This window comes from Cupressus sempervirens, chromosome 10 (assembly GCF_028749045.1).
Source record: "Cupressus sempervirens isolate cs-2001-9-10 chromosome 10, ASM2874904v1, whole genome shotgun sequence".
NCBI lineage: Eukaryota > Viridiplantae > Streptophyta > Pinopsida > Cupressales > Cupressaceae > Cupressus > Cupressus sempervirens.
The window spans coordinates 454,536,498-454,562,509 of record NC_143127.1 but is presented as its reverse complement, the minus strand read 5'-3'; positions in this window follow the sequence as shown (position 1 = coordinate 454,562,509).

The following is a 26,012-nucleotide window of genomic DNA, read 5'->3' as shown; positions in this document are numbered from 1 at the left end:
ATGTTATGAGTTACCTTTGTGCATTGTTACTGTTACTGTTCAACATTACTTTATTTCTTTGCTATGCATGGTTTAAAGTAAGTAATAATATCCAGTTGGCAACTAAAGTTTGTAGATTACTAATTCACCCCCCCTAGTAATCCCTATTCTTAACACATATGTCCCTAGGGTTCCTCGAACCACTAGGGACTTATTTCATTTTTTTGAATGGGTTAAAAGGAGTCTTAGGATAACCTATGACCCCTTTTGATGAATTTCATGAAAACATATGTCCCTAGGGGTCCTAGGACCCCTAGGGAACTATTTCATTTATTTAAATAGGTTATAAGTGTTAGAAAGTAAAATCCACTTCATCAAGATATAATGTAGAATGCATCATCAACTACACTTGACCTAATTATCAATACACAAACCACACAATCTTGTTCTTTGTTTTCTACTATGCTAGTCTTCATAGAAACAATACTATATTGACATCAATGACAAACATAGTCATCAAATGCAAAATTTCAATCATGATATCCATCTTTCCAATGCTTAGGATACTCCCCCAAAGGAATACCATCAACACTCATACTAGAAACCTCTCCCCCTTTGGCATTGATGGAAACATAGATGAAAAATATCAAAGTTCCAAGAATACCAAATCAAACTATGTTGTTGTTGTTATTGTTGTTGTTGTTCTCTTCTTTTCAAATCTTCTTCATCAATAAAATATAAGACTCACTAGAACACTATTTTGTCTACTTTCTCATTCTTAGGATTGACACCAATTTTTCACACTCTATCTCATAGGAACAACTTATATGGATAGAAATCAATTGTTAACAAGTTATCCCTTATTGATTTCAATTAATCTATCCATGAACAATTGTCCCTCATACATATATGTTTCATGTACACACTCTCTCCCCCATTATGTTAGAGAGATTATTCTCCATCTACAACATTTCTCCCCCATACATAGGATATTTTTTTCATGCAATCTCTCTCCCCTATTAATATCAATGATAAAGGCTTGATTATTTCAATCATCTACTCCAAGTTTCAACCAACTCAAGTGTCTAAAGACATTTTTCAATAGCAACTACCAAGAGTCCTTGATGACTCTTCTCATCACAAATACTCCTCCATATAGGAAGCATCAACATTTAGTCTAGATAAACAATAGTTCTCTATACCTCTAGACTAATGCACTTTCTACATAATCTACTCAGAAGTAAGCAGGGGCATAACCCCAAGCATATCTCACAAATATTCAAATGTATCTTTTGGTAAAAGCTTCATAAAGATATATGCAATCTAATCTTCTACATTCACATACTTTGATCTAGTCTCTTTCTCTACAAATTTCTCTCTCAAAACATGATATTTGATAGATATATGCTTAGTCTTAGAATGCAACACATGATTCTTAGACATACTTATTATACTTGTGTTATTACAATAAATGCTAACATATTCTAAAAATTCTATCCTAATGTCCTTCAGTATGTGCTTCATCCACATGATTTGATTACAATTGTTAGTTGCTTCTATATACTCTTGCTTAGCCAAGAAACCAATCTTCCTCCAAGGAAAAATGTTTCATCACTGCTTCTCTTTTTGTCATCCATTTTGCTTGCCCAATCCACATCAATATATGCACACAAATTAAAATCAATTGATCTATCATACCACAAACTAAAATTAGATGTAACCTTCATATATCTGAATATTCTCTTTACAACTACATGTTGTTCTTCTTTAAGACCTACTTAAAATCTAGCTACTATCCTAACTACATTTTCTATATCCTATCTAGTGTGAGTTAGATATTGTAAACCTCTAATCATAGATATGTACTTTTTCTCAATTGTACGTGTCTCATCTTTGCTAGATAACTTGTGACCAGTTATCATGGGTGTACCAACAAGCTTACAACTTTCCAAGCCAAATATTTTCAACAAGTCTTTTAAATACTTAGCATGTGACAAGAAAATACCATCATGGTTCTGTACAATCTGTAGAACTAAGAAATATTTCATCTCACTAATTGTATTCATCCCAAATTTATTATTCATTTCATCACCAAATGCATCACTTGCTTCAACATTTTCTCTAAATATTATGTTGTCCACAAATATCACAATAATCAAAAATCCATTTGTTTTCAAATACAAATTGCTATCTATTATACCTTTAGCAAATATCAAAATTTCCAAATACTTGTCCAATCTTGCATACCAGGTTCTAGGTGCTTTATTTAGACCATACAATGCTTTCTTTAATCTACATACCATGTTCTTTTCTTCTGTAAAAGGAAATCCTTTAGGTTTCTCAATGTAGACTTCTTCTTCAAGTTCTCCATTCAAAATTTTTGGCTTTACATCCATCTAATACAATTTGAACTTCTTACTTGTTGGTAAGCCAAGAACATCCTTACTACTTCATGTCTAGAAATAGGGGCAAATGTTTCTTCATAATCTATACCTTCTTGTTATGAATATCCTTTGCATAAAAATCTTTCTTTATTCCTTACAACCTTGTTCATTCATCTTATTTCTGAAAACCCATTTAGTTCCTATAACACTCTTGTCTTTAGCTCTAGGAACCAATTCCAATGTCTCATTCTTCACAATATGATCTAGTTCTTCCTTTGTTACTTCAATCTAATGATCATACTTGTATGCCTCATCTACACTCCTTGGTTCAACTTGATAAATCAAACACAATTCCTCATGTACTATGTTTCTTGTCATAAATCCTTTATCTTTGCTTCCAATAATCTAATCAACAAGGTGATTCTTTTACAAATTCATGTTTGGTGTAGGCTCCATTTTTTCAATTCTTACTTGTTCTCTAGTTTCAGATCTTAATTCTTCTCTTTATTCAACAACTTGAACATCATTCTGCAAATCATTGATAGTCTCAAAAAAAACTTCAACATTCTCTTGATTAGTCTTCGAATTAGCCTCTTCATCAAAATTATAATAATCAATAATAGTTACTACAGTTATTTCTTCTAATACTTCCTCTTTCTCAACCAATTCAATCTCATTGTCTTTATCATCACTATCATTCAAGAATCTTTCCATAATTGTTTTAAATTCTTCATCATCATCAAAAAGTGGATTTTTTCTAGTTTTCCTCACTTTCTTAGGACAACTAGATGAAAAATGACATAATTCTTTACATGTCCAACAAATGAAATTTTTTATACCTTCTTACACTTGCATTAGTTGATTTATTCTTTTGTATATAACAAAAAGATTCTAGATCTTGAAACTTGATGTTTTGTTCTATACATAATTCTAATATCTCACCAAGGAACTCCATCATCTGAATATCAAAATTAGCTCTATCACATTTAGGACTTTCATTTTTGAAGTGAACCATCATTGATCTCCTTAAGCTGTTAAGATTTTTGTTTTCAAGAACCTAATGTTCTAATACCACTTGTTAGAAAGTAAAGTCCAATTTTATCAGGGTACAATGTCAAACACATCCTCAACTAGATTTGACTTGATTATCAATACACAGTCCATACAGCCTTGTTCTCTATCTGCTACTATGTCAATCTTCATGGAAATAATAATATGTTGACATGAATGACAAATATAGTCATGTAGGCAACATTTCAATCATGTTATCCATCTATCCAATGCTTAAGATACTCTACTAAAGGAATACCATCAGAATTCATGCTAACAAAATGAGGTCATGAGATAACCTATGATCACTTTCCACACATTTCATGCCAACATATGTCCCTAAGGGTCCTACAACCCCTAGGGACCTATTTTACTTATTCAAATAGGTCAAAAGGGATCATAAGTTATTGACACATTTCATGACAACATATCTCTTTAGGGGTAAGACCCCTAGGAACATATTATAATTGTTCATATGCAGTGAAAGAGGTCATGGGATAACCTATAATCCCTTTCAATGTATTTCATAACAACATGTGTCCCTAGGGGTCTTAAGACCCTTAAAGACCTATTTCATTTGTTCAAATGGGTCAAAAGGGGTCATAGGATAACCTATAACCCCTTCTAACATATTTCATGAAAACATATGTTTCTAATGTTCCTAGGACCCTAGGGAGCTATGTCATTTGTTCGAATCAGTCGAAAGGGGCTCAGCACATGTCATGACAACATATGTTCCTAGAGGTCCTAGGACCTATATTGACTTATTTCATTTGTTTAAATGAGTTTAGAGGTGTCATAGGATAACCCATGACTCCTTTCGATGCACTTCATGATAACATATGTCCCTAGGGACATATTATAATTATGCATATGGGTTTAAAGGGGCCATAGGATAACCTATGATCCATTTCAACATATTTCATGACAACATATATCCCTAGGAGACCTATTACATTTATTTGAATGGGTTGAAAGGGTTCATAGGTATTTCATTTGTTTGAATGGGTTGAAAGGGGTCATATATTATCTTATAACCCCTTTCAACCTATTTAAACAAATGAAATAGGTTCCTAAGGGTTGGATATATGTTGTCATGAAATGTATCGAAAGGGGTCATAGATTATCCTAAGACCCCTTTCCACCCATTTGAACAAATGAAATATGTCCCTAGGGGTCCACATGTTGTCATGAAATGTGTTGAAATAGGTCATGGGTTATCCTATTACCCCTTTCAATCCATTTGAACAAATGAATTAGGTCCCTAGGGGTCCTATGACCCTTTGGGACATATATTATCATGAAATGCATTAGAAGAGGTCATAGATTATCTTGTGACCCCTTTCAACCCATTTGAACAAATGAAATTTGTCCCTTAGGACCCCTTGGGATATATGTTGTAATGAACTATGTTGAAAAGGGTCATAGGTTATTCTATGAACCCTTTTGGCCCATTATAACAAATAAAATAGCTCCCTTGGGTTCCTAGGACTTCTAGGGACCTATGTTGTATTGAAAGGGTTCATAGGTTATCTTATGACCCCTTTTATCCCATATGAACAAATGAAATATGTCCCTATGGTTCCTAGGACCCCTAGGGACATATATTGTCATGAAATGCATCAAAAAGGATCATAGAGTACTCATGCCCCATTTACACCCATTATATGATAACATATGTTCCTAGGGATACTAGGACCCATAGGGAAATTTATCGACTATTTGAATGGATAAAAAAGGGTCATAGGGTACCTTATGACCCCTTTCAGTCCATTATATGGAAACAAATGTTACTAGGATTAATAGGACCCCTATACATCATGTGTTTGAATGGGTCTAAAGGAGTCATACTGTATGTTATGACCCCTCTCAACCCATTATATGACAATATATGTTCCTATGGGTCCTATGACCCCTAAGGAAATATATGATGTGTTTGAATGGATTGAATGGAGTCATAGGTTTCCCTATGACCCTTTTTGACCCATTAAATGAGAACATATGATCCTAGGGATCCTAGGACTCTAGGAACATATATCATGTGTTTGAATGAGTTAAAAGGGGTCATAGAGTACCTTATGACCCCTTTTTACATATTTCATGACAACATATGACCTTAGGGGTCCTTGGACCCCTAGGGAAATATTATAATTGTTCATATGGGTCAAAATGGGTCATAGGATAACCTTGACCCTTTTCAATGCATTCCTTGACAACATGTGTTCCTAAGGGTCCTAGGACCCATAATGACCTCTTTCATTTGTTCCAATAGGTCAAAAGTGGTCATAGGATAACCTATGACCCCTTTCAATGCATTTTATGACATCATATGTCCCTAGGGGTCCTATGAACACTAGGGACATACATCATGAGTTTTAATGGGTTGAATGGGGTCATAGGGTGCCATGTGACCCCTTTTGACCCATTAAATGAGAACATATGTTCATAAGAGTCTTAGGACACTTAAGAACATATATCATGTGTTTGAATGAGTTATTTATGGTCATAGAGCGCCTTATGACCCCTTTTGACCCATTATATTACAAAATATGTTTCTATAACTATTAGGACCCATAGGGACATTTATCAAGTGTTTGAATGCATCGAAAGGGGTCATAGAGTACCCTATGACCCCTTTGACCCATTATCTAATAACATATGTTCCTAGGGGTACTATGACCCCTAGGGACATACATCATTTGTTTAAATAGATAGAAAGTTGTCATAGGATATGCTATGACCCCTCTTGATCCATTATATGACAACATATGTTCCTAGGGGTCCTAGGACCCTAGGGACATACATCATGTCTTTCAATGGGTTGAATTGGGTCATAGGGTTCCTATGACCCCTTTTGACTCATTAAATGAGAACATATGTTCCTATGAGTTGTAGGAAAATATATCATGTGTTCAAATGAGTTAAAAGGGGTCATAGAGTACTCTAGAACCTCTTTTGACCATTATATGACAACATATGTTCTTAGAGGTACTAGGACGCCTAGGGACATACATCATGTATTTGAATGGATCGAAAGGGTTCATAGAGTATGCTATGATGCCTCTTGACCCATTATGTGACAACGTATGTTCCTATGGGTACTATGACCCCTAGGGATATACATCATATGTTTGAATGGGTCAAAAGGGGTCATAAAATTGACCCATTATATGACAACATATGTTCCTAGGGGTCCTAAAATACCTAGGGACATACTCATGCATTTGAATGGGTCAAATGCAATCACAAGGTGCTTTATAACTCATTTTGACCCATTAATTAATAACATATGTTCCTAGGGGTCCTATATAACATGAGTTTTAATGAGTCAAAAGAGGTCATAAAGTATGTTATGATGCCTTTCAATGCATTATATGTCAACATATGCTCCTAGAGGTACTAAGACCTCTAGTGACATATATCATGTGTTTGAATAGGTCAAATGGGGTCATAGGATTCCCTATGGCCCCTTTTGACCATTAAATGAGAACATGTGTTTCTAGGGGTGCTAAGACCCCTAGAAACATATATCATGTCTTCAAATGAGTCAAAGTGCGTCATAGAGTATCTTATGACCCGTTTTAACCCATTATATGACAACATATGTTCCCAAGGATCCTAGGACACCTAGGGACATACATTATGTGTTTAAATGGGTTGAATGGGGTCATAGGGTTTTTGAGCCATTAAATGAGAACATAAATTCTTAATATCATGTGTTCAAATGAATTGGAAGAGGTCATAGAGTCCCCTATGACCCCTAAGCATACTTAATGTCATTGAATGGGTCAAAAGGGGTCATAGGGTATTTTTTGGTGTAAATAAGTATTCACTATTTACACTTTACATAAGTTCACTGAGGTTAATGCATTTTCATATTAGTTGTCATGTGGACACCTATGGTTTTGAATATCCATATGAGTTTTCATGTAGATAACACAATAGTTTGCACTTCAAATAAGCACATGTGATCTACTAGATCTCTTTATGAGAGACATCTTTTTATTCTTATCCTATTATTGGTGCATGTAGATTCATGCACAATGGAGGATAATCCACTCTTTTTGGAGATGTTCTTACTTGTTATGTTTATCTCTTGCATAACTCCTAGTCATCTTGATTGTCTTTATATACAAGGCACTTCTATGATGTATTCATTCAACTGTTTGGTTAGTACATTCTTATTTGATTATCTCTTGTCTTTATTGTGTTATTTTTTGTGCTTCTTAATCTTCACATTCCACTTTTTCCTTAGGAAATTTATTACATATTAGAAGAGCTTGAGGTGGATTCTTAGAAGGTATTAGAGCTGAAGGAGCACTCATTACATAGTCATTAGAGATTTCTATTTTAAATTATAGGTCATACAAATTAGATGTTGGTATCACATTCAAAAGGTCCAAAAACCCCTAAATTGACTCTTGTTTCATCCAAATAGGAAATTTGAGGTGAAATATGTTGAGCTGTCATTTTGCATGATGCTTAATGGTAGGAATCCTTTCGAACTCCTCTCTTGAAAAGCTAATCCAAGGATCAACTCCAAGGTTTCAGGTGATCTTGCAACTTACTAGAATTTGCTCAATTAAAGATAAATGTGAATGTTCATGAGGAGGCCTATGCTAGTTCTAAACAATTTGGATAGGATTTTGAATCTTCTTGCACTAGAAAGAAATAATTTTTTTCTATTTTTCTATTTTAGGATGAATGAAATATAACAATGCAACTTTATGAATTCCTAATTTAACTAAGGGTTTAGCAAAACAAATAACAGAGATAAGGAAACAATAAATTTAAGCAAATAACATGAAAGTAAATCCTAATGTACATAAGCTACGAAAACAACATATCTACAAGTTAAGCTTTTGAAAAGATCAATAGGTAACCAATGAAAATAGGAGTAGCACTTACATAATTCCACTGATGCAATTGTCAATGAGAATTCAGTAACCATAAGATGTTTTACTTTTCACCAAATTGCAAGGCCATGGAAAGTGCACTCATGCAAAACAAAAAGCTATGTAGGAACAATGTGATGATCTCTTCTCAAATGAAGTACGTCAGCAAAATTTGTAAACCCATAGCAAAAACCAAAATTAAAAGATCGCACAACTAGAAATAATGCAATAAACTTTTGGATCAATTACATTCCATGAACATACATCCACAAAATATAACACACTTCTGCAAGAATCACTACACTCCAAATGTGAGCACCAAAAGCATGTATTATTGCAAAATAATGGTGGCCTTGATTACATATTACATTCTCGTATTCATAGGAAATCTTCTCCTCAATTTGTGTTGAGAGTGAGAGATATCTTTATGTAATCATATGCTTCTAAACTAATAAAACAAATCTATTTCTGTACAAACTGACTATCTAACTAATGCTAAGTAGGAATCCATCCATTTTATATCATTAATTAGATGCATGAGCCTTTACATGTCATAAAGCAAAGAAAGTATGAAAGAATAAGAAAGAGAAAGCCTTCAGTTGATGTAGAATTTCTGGAAGTGGCAAAAATAGAAGCTCCATCTTCACTATGCATCTGTAGGAGTTAAACTACTGTCAGAATGCATTTCTGATGCATGGAAAGCTCTAAATTTAGAATCAATAGTTAACTATTAGTGCACCTCTAAATTCCTAAAAATCTTCCGTGACACTACTAAAAAAGCACACCTACACTGCAGTGCACCTCAAAAGCAAGCTCCAAAATTGTAAAATTTCACTAAATGTCAAAATCAAAATTTTGACTTCTAGGTTTTGTTCCCCTTTATACCAGAGCTATATCTGGGTATTTTCCCTTGAATTTCTCAATGATCTTAGTGACTTGAGTTGCATTTGAAAAATATATGGCTTCATATTTGTCTTTCACTTTCTACCTATAGTTGCCCACCTCAATACGAGTCTTAGCAAAATCCCCAAGTTTTATATCTGGTTCCACTAAAGCCTCTTTTATTCTAAACACTTGTTTGATATCATCATCATTTGTAGCCTCCTCAAAAGTTCTCCAAAATTTCTCCACTACTACCTCTACTAGTATTAACTTGTCTTGCATAGCATCCTCAAAATTATCCAAACAAGCATCCCTATAATGCTTCTCATCTTCCAAAATTTTCTCTTGGGCTTGATCCTTGAGCCTATGAATGTCTATATGTAATGTCTCCATTACTTTATTCTCATCCATGATCTTTTTGATACGATCATCAATTTTTTCTAACTCCTCAGTTGTATATACACCCATTAGCATTCGATATCATTGGCCTTCAATTTCCTATAATGCTTGCAAATTCTTGCCCCAGGTATGTACTCATCCATTAGAGAAAAATCTTGATTCAAAATGGCTACTAGCCTATCCACATTCTCCTACATAATGTGTAAAAACTTCAAATTTCCTTGAATAATCTATACACCCTTTTCCTCAAAACTATCTCACCATTGTTGACAAGCTCCCAAAAATGGGTCCAATCGTATCGCCCCCTTATCTCTTCTTTCAATTGTTGCATTCAAAGTTTCCTTGAGGTTTGTAGGATCCAAGGGACAAAAAAATTAACTTAGATATCCCTTTAGGATCTCATTTTGTCATCGAAGTGTTATCAATTCTACCCCATCCTGCTTCAAGCTCCTAAATACCTCTTTCATACCTGGTGTAACCATTAGCTTAGCGGTGTCCAAGGTAGGCTTTCCAAGCATGACCTCCCTAATCTGATAATCTCATGGCATCAATTCTTTAACATTTGAATGTGAAGGAGGGATATCCACATGAGAAAACAATTCCTGGCTCTAATCAGTCATAATGAAGGCTAATGCTTGTGCATGTTTTGGATGTGATTTAGGTTTCCTCAGACCCTCAATTTATTCCATTCTATCCTTCTCCTTAGTGGTGAATTGTTTCCTTTTATTTCTTATTACTTGTTTCCTCAGCCACCTTTGGATATGTTGTACTAGGGATTTACCTTTTGAGGATGAAGGTGTTTGCCTAGCTATATTCTTCCCCTTATCACTCCTTTCTAGAGTCTTCTCCTTCTATGAAACATCTTCACCAGGAGTATCTGTATTTGTAGAGTCCATAGTCCTCACCTCGGTGTCTTGGGAAATTTTTTGAGCTTGTTCACTTATTTTCCCTTCTTCTGACACTTCCTTGGTGGATACTCATTCTTGTAACATGATAACTGAACCTTTATCCACACAAAATGTAACATGATGTGGAGATAATGGAATTATTTTAGGTCCTTATATTTGAGGTGGTAATTGACTCCAATCCTCTCGCTAAGTTTGATTAGTTGGAGTGTCTACTATCTTGTCTCCAACCAATTTAGTACTCACCAACATAAAATCAAATTCTAACATCTAAAAGATATCAGTGCCTTCCACATCTTGCTCATCTATCCTTTGTTGCATCTCATCTTCTAATGTTATAGTTTGAATGGATTGTTCAAGAATAGATGGAGGTGTGATGGTGGAACTTCTTCTCCTTTTTGACTCTATAGTTCTCATGAGATGAGTCCTCTGATTCAAAGGTAATTTATCCTCTTCATCCTCATCATCCTCTTCTTTTGCTTCTTTTGAATAGGTTTGGGGATTGATGGGAAAGGAATCCCCTTCCTATTGACCTTTTCTCTCCCTTTCACCAGAGTCTTAATCTTCCTTCTCTTCTTAGGCCTAGAGGGGGATTCTTGTACCTATTGTTGAGGTATTTCTTGTACTTCAGTTTCATCTTCTCCTTGTCCTTGCTTAGTTGGTGGTACTTGAGGGTTATCTTGGGTCTTTGTAGTTTCAACATTTTTAGACCCTTGTAAATTTTCTTCTCCAACCTATGTAGGTGCCTAAATTTCTCCCTCTTCTGGCTTGACTTATTGAGGAGAATTCCTCTTCCTTTTACCTTTGCCTTTACCTTTCTAAGCCCTGTAATATTCAACTAGCCTATCAAGTTGGTGCACCATTTTTGCTCTCACTGGTGGCTGGGCCATGAATGTAGGCACTATGACTTTTGCACCTCAACCTTTAGTTGGGCAGGCTTGAGCATGGAAGATCATTGTTTCAAGAATTGGATCAAGTTTGAAAGGTTTCTTGATCCAACCATTTGTCAACTTAATGATGTTTCAATTCCCTGTGATTAATGTTCGAGTTTTCTTCTTTGTCAATCTTGGCATTCATTATAGGCCTAGCATCAATCTTATCCCTATTCAATAATGGATTGAGAAAATATTCTATATATTGTTCCACAATATTCAGTGGAATCTTGATCTTCAAAGCACTCTCTGCTAGATACAAAGATTTCCTACAATAGTCCCTTATCCAAACATCATAGTCATCTATGGCACTCATCCAGTGATCTTCAAGGGCATCTTCATGCTGAAATGTTTTACCTACTAAGTACTACACTCTCCTAATGTTGTTGAAATAGGTTCAAGGGGAGTTCCACTAATCCAAGGGATACTGATCCCATCCACACTTGAAAGATGGAATATCTTGCCTCTGATCCACCCTGAAAGGTCCTATAGCCATAGGCCACATCCAACATATCTTGTGCTACTTTCTAACTCTAGCATATGTAGACAAGAGTTTTTGAGAGATCTCTAGGAGAACAAGTCTATCACTAGGATACCTAGGGAGCTTCTTCAAGTTGAGAGTTGTACCCAGTACTCTTAAATATGTAAATGTTTGATATTGAATATAATGAGCTTTGACTTTTGATACCTTTGCATCTACCTCTAATGACATCCTCTTCACATAATCTCCCTCTATAAATCAGATTATCACAAATATGAAAGCATCATTTATAATCCTCTATTATTTTCTTTTCTCTGAAAGCTTCTTCTTTACCAGCTAAGGATACACGATGTAAGGCCATGTGTTTCCATCTTACATGCTACCCTTCTTATAGAGACCAGGGTAATATATTGCTGCTAACAAGTATACCAAGTATGATTTCATGTAGAATTTTCTATCATCCTTCATTGCCATCAGCTATTCACCCAAGTTCTCACTAAGAATGGAGGCCCAATCAAGTGGCATCTTCACCATCTTGATGGTCTCGATAAAATGTAACATCCAAATGTTCAAATACCCTAATGCAAGAAAACCCATGACTATACTCAAGAGTATGATTGAGTATCCAATATCCTCCTTCATGTACCCTTGTTTCATATCCACTTTTCCTTCTCTCGACCCTAGAGGAGTCTTCTCAATGAGGTATGATGATTGTATGATTTCAAAGGCTTCCTCCACATGTTCCCTATACCATCTCTCAGCATGGTGATAAGTCAATCAAATAAAATAATCTACCCTTGGTGGATAGAATACCTTATCTATATTGTTGGGTCAAAGATCTAGGATGATCTCTCTAGTTATGCTCTTGATTACCCTTTCTTTGGGAACATATTTCTATGCTAATTCCATGAGTAGTTCTGAAGATTGTACTGATACTAGATGTGATGCTACATTAACTAGTCTTGATCGAATCAACATAGATACCATCATAGACCTTTCTATTGGATTGTTGCATAGTATTAGGAATGCAACCAAATCTATATGACCTGATTCAATCTCCTGGATCTCAAAGTACTCATCTTGGAATGATGATTTTGTCAGCACACCCTAAAACTTAAATCCCACCAACTTTTGAACCATCTTATCAGCAAGGGAGGATGATGAAGAAACCATCAAATCTGCACAAAAAGACATTAATTAGTCTAGAGTTGAAGAAAAAATGATTAAATCAAACCCTAAAGGTGATACAATTAGAAACCCTAAAAACTAGACTACTTGAAAACACAAAAAAACTTGATTTCACCCCTAGAATGCAAAAAAAGAGCACACCAGATGCACTTGATAGGTGCACCTGGTGATCTATTTCTTAGCAAAGTTTAAAAATAGGGTGCATAGTAGTGCACCTCATGGGGTGTGCTGATGCACACCCTATAACCATTTTGGCACAAAGTCTAAGTTCTTTAGGGGGTAGCGCAGTAGTGCACCTAATTAGGTGCACTATTGCACACCCCAAATGCATGTTTGTTTTTTTGTTTTTAAATTTTAAGGATTTTTCTTTTTTAGTGTTTCACTTTTAAAAAAAGGTAAGGTGCATAGTAGCGCACCTAGGTAGGTGCATTATTATTCACCTTGCTTTGGTTTTAATGCCTTTCTTGTCTTTGAATGCAGGTAAGAGGTGGAGGAGGCACACCTAGCTTATGTAGTACAATAATAATTCATAGTGGAGATGGGAAATGAAAATGAGCAGAGAATGAAGGGAGGGGCCTTGGGTTTTATAGACCTAAGGACCCCACATTCTTTTGTGCTACCCTATTATGCATCTTCACATCACAAAATGCCTCTCTCTCTCTCTCTTGCATGGTTTTGGCACACTAGCACTCCTATTGAGGTGCACTAATGTGCCTTTTGATTCAACAAAAGAGTTATTTTCTCTAAGAACTCTAATTTTGGAATCCCAATCTTCAAAATGCGACCTGGACATGAACTAACACACTAGATAAAACCTCCAAAAAAGGCTTGGACCCTGGACTAGGGTTCTAAAGAGCCAAAAATAAAGTAAGGGGTCCCCATTTCTAATCAAAATGGGGCATGCATTGTGAAACCACAACAAAATATAGAGTCATTTAACTTTTGGAGGTGCAACAGTGGCAATTCAAGAAAACTAAATACAGAGGTGATTTTCAAAAAATGATATCTCACTCAACCAAACTCCTTTTTTTGAGCAATATATTTTTTGGGGGGGTAGAATTTTGTGGTCTACACATTATTGTAGGTCTTTTGTAATCTATGTTCCTAACATTTTCAGAAAAAATTACAAATCCTAATTTTTACAACTTCAAAGGCTTTGTTCAGGCTCATATGAACACACATCCAACTACTATTTTCTTTTAAAGTTCATAATTTCTTGTCTACTTTCTAGATTTGCGATCAATTTGGAGTAATTTTGAGTGGACATAGTACTTTCAATATTTGATCATTTTTGGCCTACTTTGGCACTTGTGATTAATTAGATCCTTGAGATATCTTGTATCTTATCTTGTTGAGTCTGATATAGCTTCATATTTTTTGTTGTAAGCATCAAAATTAGAAGTAGACTCTAGTTCATTTTGACAAGAGGAAATTGTACAGACACTAAGTATAAAGTGCTAAAATGATGCAGGAGCATCCAGAGGTATAAGGGCAATCCTGTGTCAACCAAAAAAATATACTTAGACTTAGTTTCTATTTTATGTGTTTTCATTTTTGGATACCCATTTGGGTCAAATAAAGGTTCCAACTCTCACAGTTCCACTATCAGTGTTTGTGTAAATCTCGAAAAAATAGGAGTATGTAATTGAGCCATTATTTTGGTGAACTAGGAGGTGTAAATTGGCTAGATGAATGTAATTGTAATTTAGAGCATTCCAAAAAAAGAATCAAGTCAAAAGGCCTAACAGTTTGAAAGTTATTACAGTTTTTCAAGTTTTGGAGACCTCCTAAGAATGCTTCAAAGTCAGGTTAGGGGCATTAAATGACGTTGAAAAGGGCCAAAAAATGGGGGATGAGTGAAGCTTGTCCATAGGGCTATAGAGAAATTTGAGAGCTTTCTGGAAATGTAAACGGTTCATCAATCAGAGCTATGGTTCAAAAGTTATGCCTCCCGAAAGTTTGGTTACTATTTTTGGATTCTTCTAGATTTGCGCCGACTTCTAATGCAGCTTCTGGAACCTTCTATTTGGTCGGTGGATGCCTACTAGCACTTTCTAGAATGTACTCCTAGTCCTTAACCCTTTGGGGTATATTTAAGGAGATTTTAGGCATTGTAAAGGCAGTTCAGAGTGGAGTTTGAGAGGAGGTACTGACAAGAGAAATTATCTCCAGATTTATGCTATTGTAAGCCCTTAGGACATGTTTTGAAGTTTATTTTCTCTGTACTGTTTGTACTAGCTTATTTTCTCAGTTAATATAATTTCCCCTTTTCTGTTGTGTCCATTCTGTTCTTGGGTTGTGTTTCCATCAAGTGGTATCAGAGCTGGTTTTCTTGAGTGTGTAGACAGAGCATCGACTGTGAGGCAGTTTGCACCAGGACTGTGTGGTTGTGGGATTGAGTTAAGAAGATGCCTCCATGAAGAGAGCATGGTGGAAGGGCCAAAATTATTAATCTTGAGGAGGTTAGATCCCTCCAAAGGTAGGTACAAGCATTGCAGGAGGAGCTCCATAGAGGAGCAACTGTGGCTGTAGGTGATGAAAGTGAAGATGACAACGAAGAAGATGAAGTTGGACTAGAAGGGGAATTTGACGAGGAAGTTCTGAATCATGTAGAGGAAAGGCTTTTTAGGGCCATTACTAAGTTTGGGAAAAGACCTACAATTGAAATGGGTGTATTTTCAGGAAATCTGAAACCAAATGAGTTGATCGATTGGATCAATGAACTAGAAGAATACTTTGAGCATGAGGATATCAGGGACCCAGATAGGGTTAAGTTTGCAAAGGAAAAACTAAAGGGCCATGCCAAAATCTAGTGGCAAGAGGTTCAATTGGAAAGAAATAGAAGAGGAAAGGAGAAGATCATAAGATGGGATCGTATGGTGGAAAAATTGAAGAAGCAGTTCATTCCTGTGGACTACGAGCTTGATTTGTTTAAGAAGATGCATGGGTTAAAGCAAGCAGGAAGATCAGTCCAAGAATATACAGAGGAATTTTACTGACTCTTGATTAGAGTGGGGCATGCAGAAGCAAATAAGGAGAAGGTTGCTCGTTATATCAGTGGATTGCGACCTAGCATCCAAGAGGAATTAAGCCTGGTAAGAATGACCAGCGTTGAAGAGGCATACCAGTTTGCCCTACGAGTTGAAGAGAAGTTGAATAAAAGGTTTGAAGGAAGAAAAAGAGGGCGCGGTCAAGGAGGAAGGGGAAGCGGTAGGTCATCTGGAGGCTATAATGAAACCTAAAAGAAAAATGAAGATGTGGGTACTAGCAGGAACCAGAGGAATGAGGGTTTCAACTGCTCCCATGATCAAGACTTTGGAAATCAAAGAGGAAGAGGTAGAGGGAATGGACAAGGAAGAGGAGGCTTTCGTGGTACCTATTTCCATTGCAATGAAGAAGGTCATCGTGCCTTTGAATGCCCTCAATGACAAGGAAGGACAAATAGGAGAGCTGAGGGCCAAGCGAGGCTTGCTCATGTGGATGAGGATGCACAATCATCACATTTAGAGGATGCAGAAAGAGGAGAGACCTTGGTAAATGAAAGAGTCCTACTAAGTGGTGAGATTGAACCAGGACAACGGAGGAGTTTGTTTCGTACCATATGCAACTGTGAGGGTAAATTTTGTGACGTGATCATTGATGGTGGTAGCACTAATAACTTGGTATCAGAAGAGATGGTCTCTAAGATGAAGCTCAAGAGGGAGAAACATCCCCAGCCCTATCAGATTGCTTGGGTAAAAGATGATCATAAGGTCCTAGTAAGTGAACAATGTTTAGTGAAATTCAAAATTGGGAGTTACCATGATGAAGTTCTCTGTTATGTTATTTCGATGGATGTTTTCCATCTATTGTTGGGTAGACCATGGCAATTTGATAGACATGCAGTACATGATGGACATGCAAACACATACTCTCTGACAAAGGATGGAGTTCGTCACAAATTGAAGCCCATGAAAAAGGAAGGTGAAAAGGTATGTAGCAGTGCTAGGATTTTTCTTGTTAATGGAAGGAAGTTTTTAGATGGCATGAAACATCAGCATATGTGCTATGCTTTAATTCCTAGGAAAGATAAAGAAGGTAGTAGTGAAATACCACTTGAAGTTTTAGATTTACTAGGGGAATTTGGAGATATTATCTCTGATAATGTTATAGATGGATTGCCACCAGTAAGGCAAATTAGTCATCAGATAGATCTGATTCCAGGTGCTAGTTTTCCTAGCAAGGCTACTCACAAGATGACTCCTAATGAAACAGAGGAGCTAAATAGATAGTTTCAGGAGTTGTTGAGGAAGGGCTTGATTCGAGAGAGCCTGAGTCCATGTGCAGTACCTGCAGTACTCGCACCAAAGAAGGATGGAGAGTGGAGGATGTGTATAGATTCTTGAGCTATAAATAGAATCACCATCAAGTACCGGTTTCCTTTTCCAAGGATGGATGATCTTATGGACTGCTTGAGTGGAGCTCAATACTTCACAAAGATAGATTTGAAGAGTGATTATCACCAAATATAGATTCAAGAAGGAGATGAGTGGAAAACAACCTTCAAGACCAAGGAGGGTCTTTATGAGTGGTTAGTCATGCCCTTTGGATTGACGAACGCCCCAAGCACCTTCATGTGGCTCATGAATGAGGTACTTAAGAAGTTCTTGGGAAAATTTGTTATTGTTTATTTGGATGATATTTTAATTTTCAGCAAGATTTTGGAAGAACATTGACTGCATATTTGTAGTGTCCTTGAAAGGCTAAGGGAAGATAAACTATTAATTAATCTAAAGAAGTGTATCTTTGCAAAAAGGGAGTTAGTCTATTTGGGGTTTGTTATATAACCTAAAGGTCTCAAAATGGATCCAGAGAAGGTAAAGGCCATCTTTAAATGGCCTACTCTGAGGTTTTCTACTGAGGTAAGATCATTTCATGGTCTGGTTAGTTTTTATAGGAAGTTTATTAAGAATTTCAATGGCATATGTGCACCCCTAATTGATACAATAAGAGGGGATAGAAAAGAGTTCAAATGGACTGCAGCAGCTGCGAGAAGTTTTGAATTGCTGAAGAAGAAGGTAATAGAACAACCTGTGTTGGCACTTCCAGATTTTAGAAAGGTTTTCCAGGTAGATTGTGATGCCAGTGGCAGTGCTATTGGGGTTGTATTAAGCCAAGAACGTAAGCCTATTGCATATTTTAGTGAAAAATTGAATGATGCAAAGAAGAAGTATTATGTTTATGATCAAGAGTTCTATGCAATAGTTTAGGCCTTAAAGAAATGGAGGCATTATTTATTGCCAAAGGAATTTGTTTTGTATACTGATCATTAGGCATTACAGTACCTAAATAGCCAAGGTAAATTGAATCAGAGGCATATGAAGTGGGTAGAGTTCTTGCAGAGTTATACATTTGTGTTGAAGCATAGAAGTGGAAAATCTAACAGGGTTGCAGATGCACTAAGTAGGAGACAGTTGTTGCTTACAGTAATGCAGGTTGAAATAGTTGGGTTTGATGAACTCAAGAATTTGTACCCTGAAGATCTTGATTTTCTTGAAGCATGGAAAGCTTTTAAAGAGCCTATTGCTATAGATAGAACCAAGTGGTTAGACTGTTTGATTCAGGATGGCATGTTGTTCAAGGGTAGTCAATTGTGCATTCAAGGGAGTTCCATGAGGGAAAATCTGATTAAGGAGAAACACAGTTGAGGGATGGTAGGACATTTTGGTCGAGATAAGACCATTTCTATTCTTAGAGAACATTATTTTTGGCCTCAAATTTCACAGGATGTGAAGAAGTTTGTACAGAGTTGCTAGGTTTGTCAAGTTGCCAAGGGGTCTAGTCACAATACTGGCCTATATCAGCCATTGCCTATTCCATCAAGGCCATGGGAGGACATAAGTATGAATTTTGTTCTTGGATTGCCAAAGACACAAAGGGGTAATGACTCAGTATTTGTGGTGGTTGATAGGTTCTCCAAAATGGCACATTTCATTCCATGCCACAAAACTCATGATGTTGTCCATATTGCAGACCTATTTTTCAAAGAGGTGGTAAGACTACATGGTCTTCCAAGGAGCATAGTTTCTGATAGAGATACTAAATTTGTGGGGTATTTCTGGAGGATATTGTGGAAAAAGTTAAGAACCAACTTGAAATTTAGTTCCATGCATCACCCATAGACTGACGGCTAAACAAGAGTGGTAAACAGAAGTCTAGGCAATTTGTTGAGATGTTTAGTTGGGGATAAGCCCAAGGGATGGGATTTGATTCTACCACAAGCAGAGTTTTCTTACAATAACTCTATAAATAGGAGTACTGGAAAATCACCATTCCAAATTGTATATGGGAATAGCCCAAGGACTGCACCAGAATTGAAGAAGATAAAGCAAGGGGAGAGGACAGGTGCTGAAGCGGAAGAATTTGCTAAACATATCAAGCATCTACATGAGGAGGTTCAGACACACATTACCAAGATGAATCAAGAGTATAAAGCTAGGGCTGATCAAAGGAGAAGACATAAGGAATTCCAAGTAGGAGATTTAGTCATGGTACACTTACGAAAAGTAAGATTTCCAGCCGGTACTTACAACAAGCTGAAAATGAAGAAATTTGGCCCCTGCAAAATTTTGAAGAAACATGACTCAGGAAATGCATATGAAGTGGAGCTACCAGATGGTATTCACATTTCTCCCATTTTCAACATTGCAGATTTAATAGAGTATCATGATGATGGTGCAGATGAGGAGCTAGTGTTAGAGCCATGTCCAATTCCTACTTCTAAGAAGGAGGAGATAGAAGACATTCTAGATCATCATGTGGGTAGGAGTACTAGAAATAGGCAGTATGAAGAGTATTTGGTGAAGTGGAAAGGATGGTCGATGAAGGACTCAACTTGGATTTCAGCAGCTGAGGTTTCCCATTTGGGATTTCCTCTACCATTCATAAAGTGACAAGGTCACTTTTCAATCTACCCTGGGTGTCTAATGCAGGAGCATCCAGAGGTATAAGGGCAATCCTGTGTCACCCAAAAAAAAACACTTAGACTTAGTTTCTATTTCATGTGTTTTCATTTTTGGATACCCATTTGGGTCAAATAAAGGTTCCAACTCTCACAGTTCCACTATCAGTGTTCGTGTAAATCTTGAAAAAATAGGAGTATGTAATTGAGCTATCATTTTGGTGAACTAGGAGGTGTAAATTGGCTAGATGAATGTAATTGTAATTTAGAGCATTCCAAAAAAAGAATCAGGTCAAAAGGCCCCATGGTTTGAAAGTTATTGCAGTTTTTCGGGTTTTGGAGACCTCCTAAGAATTCTTCAAAGTCAGGTTAGGGGCATTAAATGACCTCAAAAAGGGCCAAAAAATGGGGGACAAGAAAAGCTTTTCCATAGGGCTATAGAGCGCTTCAAGAGCTTTTCAGAAATGTAAACGATTCGTCAATCGGAGCTACAGTTCAAAAGTTATGCCTCTCGGAAGTTCGGTTACCGTTTCTAGATTCTTCTAGATTTGTATCGACTTCTAATGCAACTTCTAGAACCTTCTATTTGGTCGGTGGATGCCTACTAGCACTTTCTAGAATGTACTCCTAGTCCTTAACCCTCTATACTCCTAGTCCTTAACCCTCTGGGGTCTATTTAAGGAGATTTTAGGCATTGTAAAGGTAGTTCGGAGTGGAGTTTCAGAGGAAGTACTAACAGGAGAAATTATCTCTAGATTTATGCTATTGTAAGCCCTTAGGGCATGTTTTGAAGTTTATTTTCTCTGTACTATTTGTACTAGCTTATTTTCTTAGTTAATATAATTTCCTCTTTTCTGTTGTGTCCATTCTATTCTTGAGTTGTGTCTCCATCACAAAATCATCTATTTTGTGGGTTTCTCTAATTGAGTGATTTGGGGGGTGTCTTGAGTGTTTGTGCTTCTCTTTCTCTCATGTTCTTTCATTTGCATCATGAGTTCTCCTAGATTTCTAATTTTAACTCCACATAATTATACTATATGAAAAATTAGAGCATGGAGTAAAATGATGGAAAAATGTTTAATTTATTATATTGATGGAACCATGGTTGCACCATCTAATCCTAATAAACTAAATGAATGAAATCATAACAATAAGGTTGCTATTGGTATTTTGAGGAAATATGTGGATGACGATCTTATATTCCATATTAACAATTTTAGAAATATAAAGGAAGCATGGGATAAGCTTTCTAGCTTGTATGAAAAAGTAAACAAAGCTAGGGCTTTTGAACTTGATGAAAATCTCATGTCATTAGTGTTAGGATTAACCACAAACAAGAATAACAATTAGATGCAATATAAACAATATCAGGAAATAATAAATCACATAGAACAGTACACAAGATACCAAGATTTAATCTAGTTCACCCAAACCCTAGGCTACATCCACCAAACAGCAAGTCCAATATTATTACTAACCAATGATTGCAACTTGATTACACTCTATAATCCCTTACAACTAAATACTACCACAAGAAGCAATTTCACATCACACATAATGAAAATCCCTAACCCTAAGCTCTTTTTTACAAGTATGTTTGTCTCTTTATGATTATAATTAATTATTACATGTTGGCCCAAAATCCTGATAAAATATGGCCCAAAAAATAATTTTGGGTGGATGCCCCAAACCCCAAAGAATTATGAAGTATGTATATTACTTCCCTAATCTATCACCACAAACTAAAAATCTCCCACTTGGGATTGATTAGGCTCCACACTAGATAACAATCTCCCACTTGGAGACTAATCTTGTAGCTATGTTGCAACTCCATGAGGCTCCCACTAGATCAAACCACCCTAGACTCACTTGTTCTTTTATTCTATTTAGTACAGAAGGCCAATTGAAGCTGAAGAGGAGTTCATCTTCTCTCATGTCACTACCTTTGTAAACATATATTTTGAATTGTAATTAGTATATATCTTGTCTAGCTTTAACTGTCCATCATCCAAAATTGACCAAATGAAATGGTATCGTAACTGTATGTGTTTTGTCTTTGAATGCAAAGGAGAATTCTTTGCAAGATGAATGGCACTATAACTATTTATAAACAAATAATTATCCCTCTAAGGGTGTCCCAATTCTTCTATAAAGAACTAAAGCCATATCATTATCTTGTCTACCTCTGTAGTAGCAACATACTTTGTCTTTGTAGTGGATAAAGCATAAACCTTCTGCGAATAAGAAAACCAGCTCATTGTTGCCACACCAACAATAAATACATAGCCTCTAGTACTCTTCTTTTTATGGATATCCCCTACCAAATTTGAGTCAACATATCCTTGTAAATCAATAGTAGAGCCCCCAAAATGTAGACACTTACTAGATATTCCTCTCAAATATCTGAGAATCCATTTTACTGCATTCCAATGCTCAATTCTTGGATGACACATATACCTATTAATGACTCCCACTGCATGTGCAATATCTAGCCTTGTACATACCATAGCATACATCAAGCTTCCTATAGCTAAATGATAAGGTGCCTTAAACATCGTATCCTCCTCTTCTTGTGTCTTGGGACACATCTCCTTAGTCAACATCAAATGACCAAGTAAAGGTGTGCTAACAGCTTTAACATTCTCCATAAAGAAACGTTGCAACACCTTCACATTATAATTAGCCTAAGATAATGTTAATTTTATCTCTTCAAATCTTTAGGCCAAGGATTTTTTTTGCTTCCCCCAAATCCTCCATAGCAAATGAACATGCTAACTATTCTATTAACCCCTTAATGTGATCCATGTTAGACCCAACTACAAGAATATCATTAACATATAAACATAAAATAATGTAGTTTTCATCATCCAACCTCTTAAAGTAAACACAATGATCTGAATGACACCTACTATATCCATGCTTATGCATACAAATGTCAAATTTTAGATACCATTGTCAAGGAGCTTACTTCAAGCCATATAAACTTTTCTTCAATTTGCACACTAATTTTTCCTTACTACTAACCTCAAATCCCTGGGGTTGTGCCATAAATATCTCTTCATCCAAATCACCATGAAGGAAGGTTGTTTTAACATCAAGCTACTCCAAATACAAATCTTTAGTAGCTACAATACTTAAAACAGTCCAAATTGAAGTCATTTTTACAATAGTAGAGAATATCTCATCAAAATCTATGCCCTTTTTCTGGGCAAATCCTTTTACAACTAGCCTAGATCTAAATATTTTCCTACCTCCATTCTCTTCTTTCAACTTGTAAACCCATTTATTCTATTAAGCTTGTTTACCTACAAGAAACTTGCATAAATCCCAAGTCTTATTCTTCATAAAGGAGTCTATTTCATTTTCTATTTTAGACTCCCACTGAATCTTAGTATCCACCTGCACAACTTCATCATAACATTCAAGTTCACAGCATCTATTAGTAAAATAGAGTACAAAGAATGAGAAAATGTTTTTGGAGGTCTACTTGACTTGTTGACCATCTAACATTCACTGGGGTATGTGGTATTTGTTTTTACAGTTGTTGTGGATCATGAGAAATCGATGGAACATCATCTTTTGGACTATCATCTAGCACTACATAATCATCTTCTTTGTACAACACTTTCTCATGGACAATGACATCCTTAATTATTACAATTTTATGATTTTCAAAATCCCAAATCCTATAACCAAATTCATCAATGCCATATCCAAAAAGTACACATTTCTTTGACTTAGCTTCTAGCTTGGTTCTATTTTCAGAATCTATATGAGCAAATGCTTCACAACCAAAGGTTTTGAGAAAAGAATAACTCACCTTCTTACCAATCCATGCTTCCTCTAGAATACCATAGCCCAAAGGAGTAGAGGGACCTCCATTAATAAAATATACAATAGTATTGATAGCCTCTGCCCACATGTTTAAGGGAAACCATGCATGCAACCACATGCTCCTTGCATGTTGCATTATTGTCTTGTTCATGTATTCAACCACTCCATTTTCCTATAGAGCCCTTGGAACATTTTTTTGTCTATGAATACCATTAGTGGAGCAATAATCTTAAAATTCATGACTATAATACTCACCACCATTATTGGATTTGAGACATTTTAATTTCTTACTAGTCTCATTTTCAACCAAGCATTTCCATTTCTTAAAAGTTTAAAGTACTTAGATTTCTATGTAAGGAAATAAATCTAGACTTTTCTACTTGCATCATCAATAAATGTAACATAATAATGAGACCTACCAAGGGAAGATAGCTGAGCTGGTCCCCATACAGGTGTATGTACAAGCTTTAATCTATCACTTTTCTTTTCCTTCCCACTCTTCATACAACTCACTCTCTTTTGTTTTCCACACACACAACTTTCACAAAAATCCATATTAACACATTTTAGACCTAGTAAAAATTTCTTTGAATAAATTAATTTCATACATTTCTCACTCATGTGCCCAAGTCTGTTGTGTCATAGCACAATATTAGAATCTACAACAACTGTTTGTTCTCCCTACTCAACTACAGCAATTGTTCCTAAACATTCATTTTTTTCTAAAATAATCAAAGTAGAAGGAATATTACAGCCTATACAAAGATATAAGGTTCCTACTTTCACACCTTTTTCTACTACAAGGGAACATTTTGAAATGTTCCAATTTTTATCATTAAAAATAACTACAATCCTCATCACCAAGTTGCCCTGCTGAAATTAAATTTCTACTCAACCTTGGAACATTTCTTACCTCATGTAGTAGCCAATTATTCCCATTCTACAACTTAATCTTAAATTTTTCCTTTCCAACAATCTAACAGGATTCATTATCCCCTAAATAAAAAATCCCAAAATCCCCTTGGACATAATCAATAAAATAATCTCTATGAGGTGTAGCATGAAATGAAGCCATAGAATCTAAAACCCATGAATCATCAACACTTTCTAAAGAAAGAAGCAAAGCATCCTCTTTGGCTTTGTTACTTACCAAATTTGCCTCCTTGTTCCCTTCTAGTTTATCTTCTTCATTGGTCTTTTGAGTCCAATAATATTTCTTCTTATGCCCTAGTTTATCATGGTACTAGCAATCTCTTGGTCCTCTGGATTGAGACCTCTTTCCCTTTGACTTTCCTCTTGATTTCCCATGGTTTCCACAATTGTTTCCTCTCTCAATCATTTTGCCTCTACTTTGTGCATTCAAAGCACTTCCTAATGTAGATCCACCTAAGGTTTTCCTATGAGTTTCCTCACTCAAAATAACACCAATCACATCATCAAATTTTAATGTGTTAGATCCAAAAATAGAATTACGCACAACCATTACCAAGCTATTCTAGATTTCAAGAAAAGAAGACAAAATCAAGAGAGCCCTAATTTCTTCATCCAAATTAATACCCACAAAAGATAACTGACTAGTAATACTATAAAACTCATTTATATGATCGACAATAGATCCACCTTTTGTCATCTTCATATTAAATAAATGCTTCATGAAAGATACCTTATTGAAGTGGAGGGATTTTGATACAATTTTGCTAGTGTTTCCATCAACTCTTCTATCATCTTCACTTTTGTAATGTTAAATATCACTGATGGTTCTAGATATAATTGGATATTTCCAAGTGCCTTTCTATCTAAAATCTCTCAATCCTCATCAATCATAGTTTCCTATTTCTTTTTTTTTCTTTTGAACGACTTCCATAAATCCTTCTAATAAAGATAATCCTCCATTTGCATTTTCCATGACTAAAATCCTACCCACTAAACTCGTCAATCTTCAACTTACCCTCATCTTCCATCACTCCCACTCAATCGTGAGAATTTATTGCAAAGGATTTAACTGAAAAACAACCTTGCTTTGATGTGACTTGTTAGGATTAACCATGGACATCAATAAAAATTACATGCAAATATAAACAATATCAAGAAATAATAAATTGCATAGAAGAGAACACAAGACACCAAAATTTAGCTTAGTTCA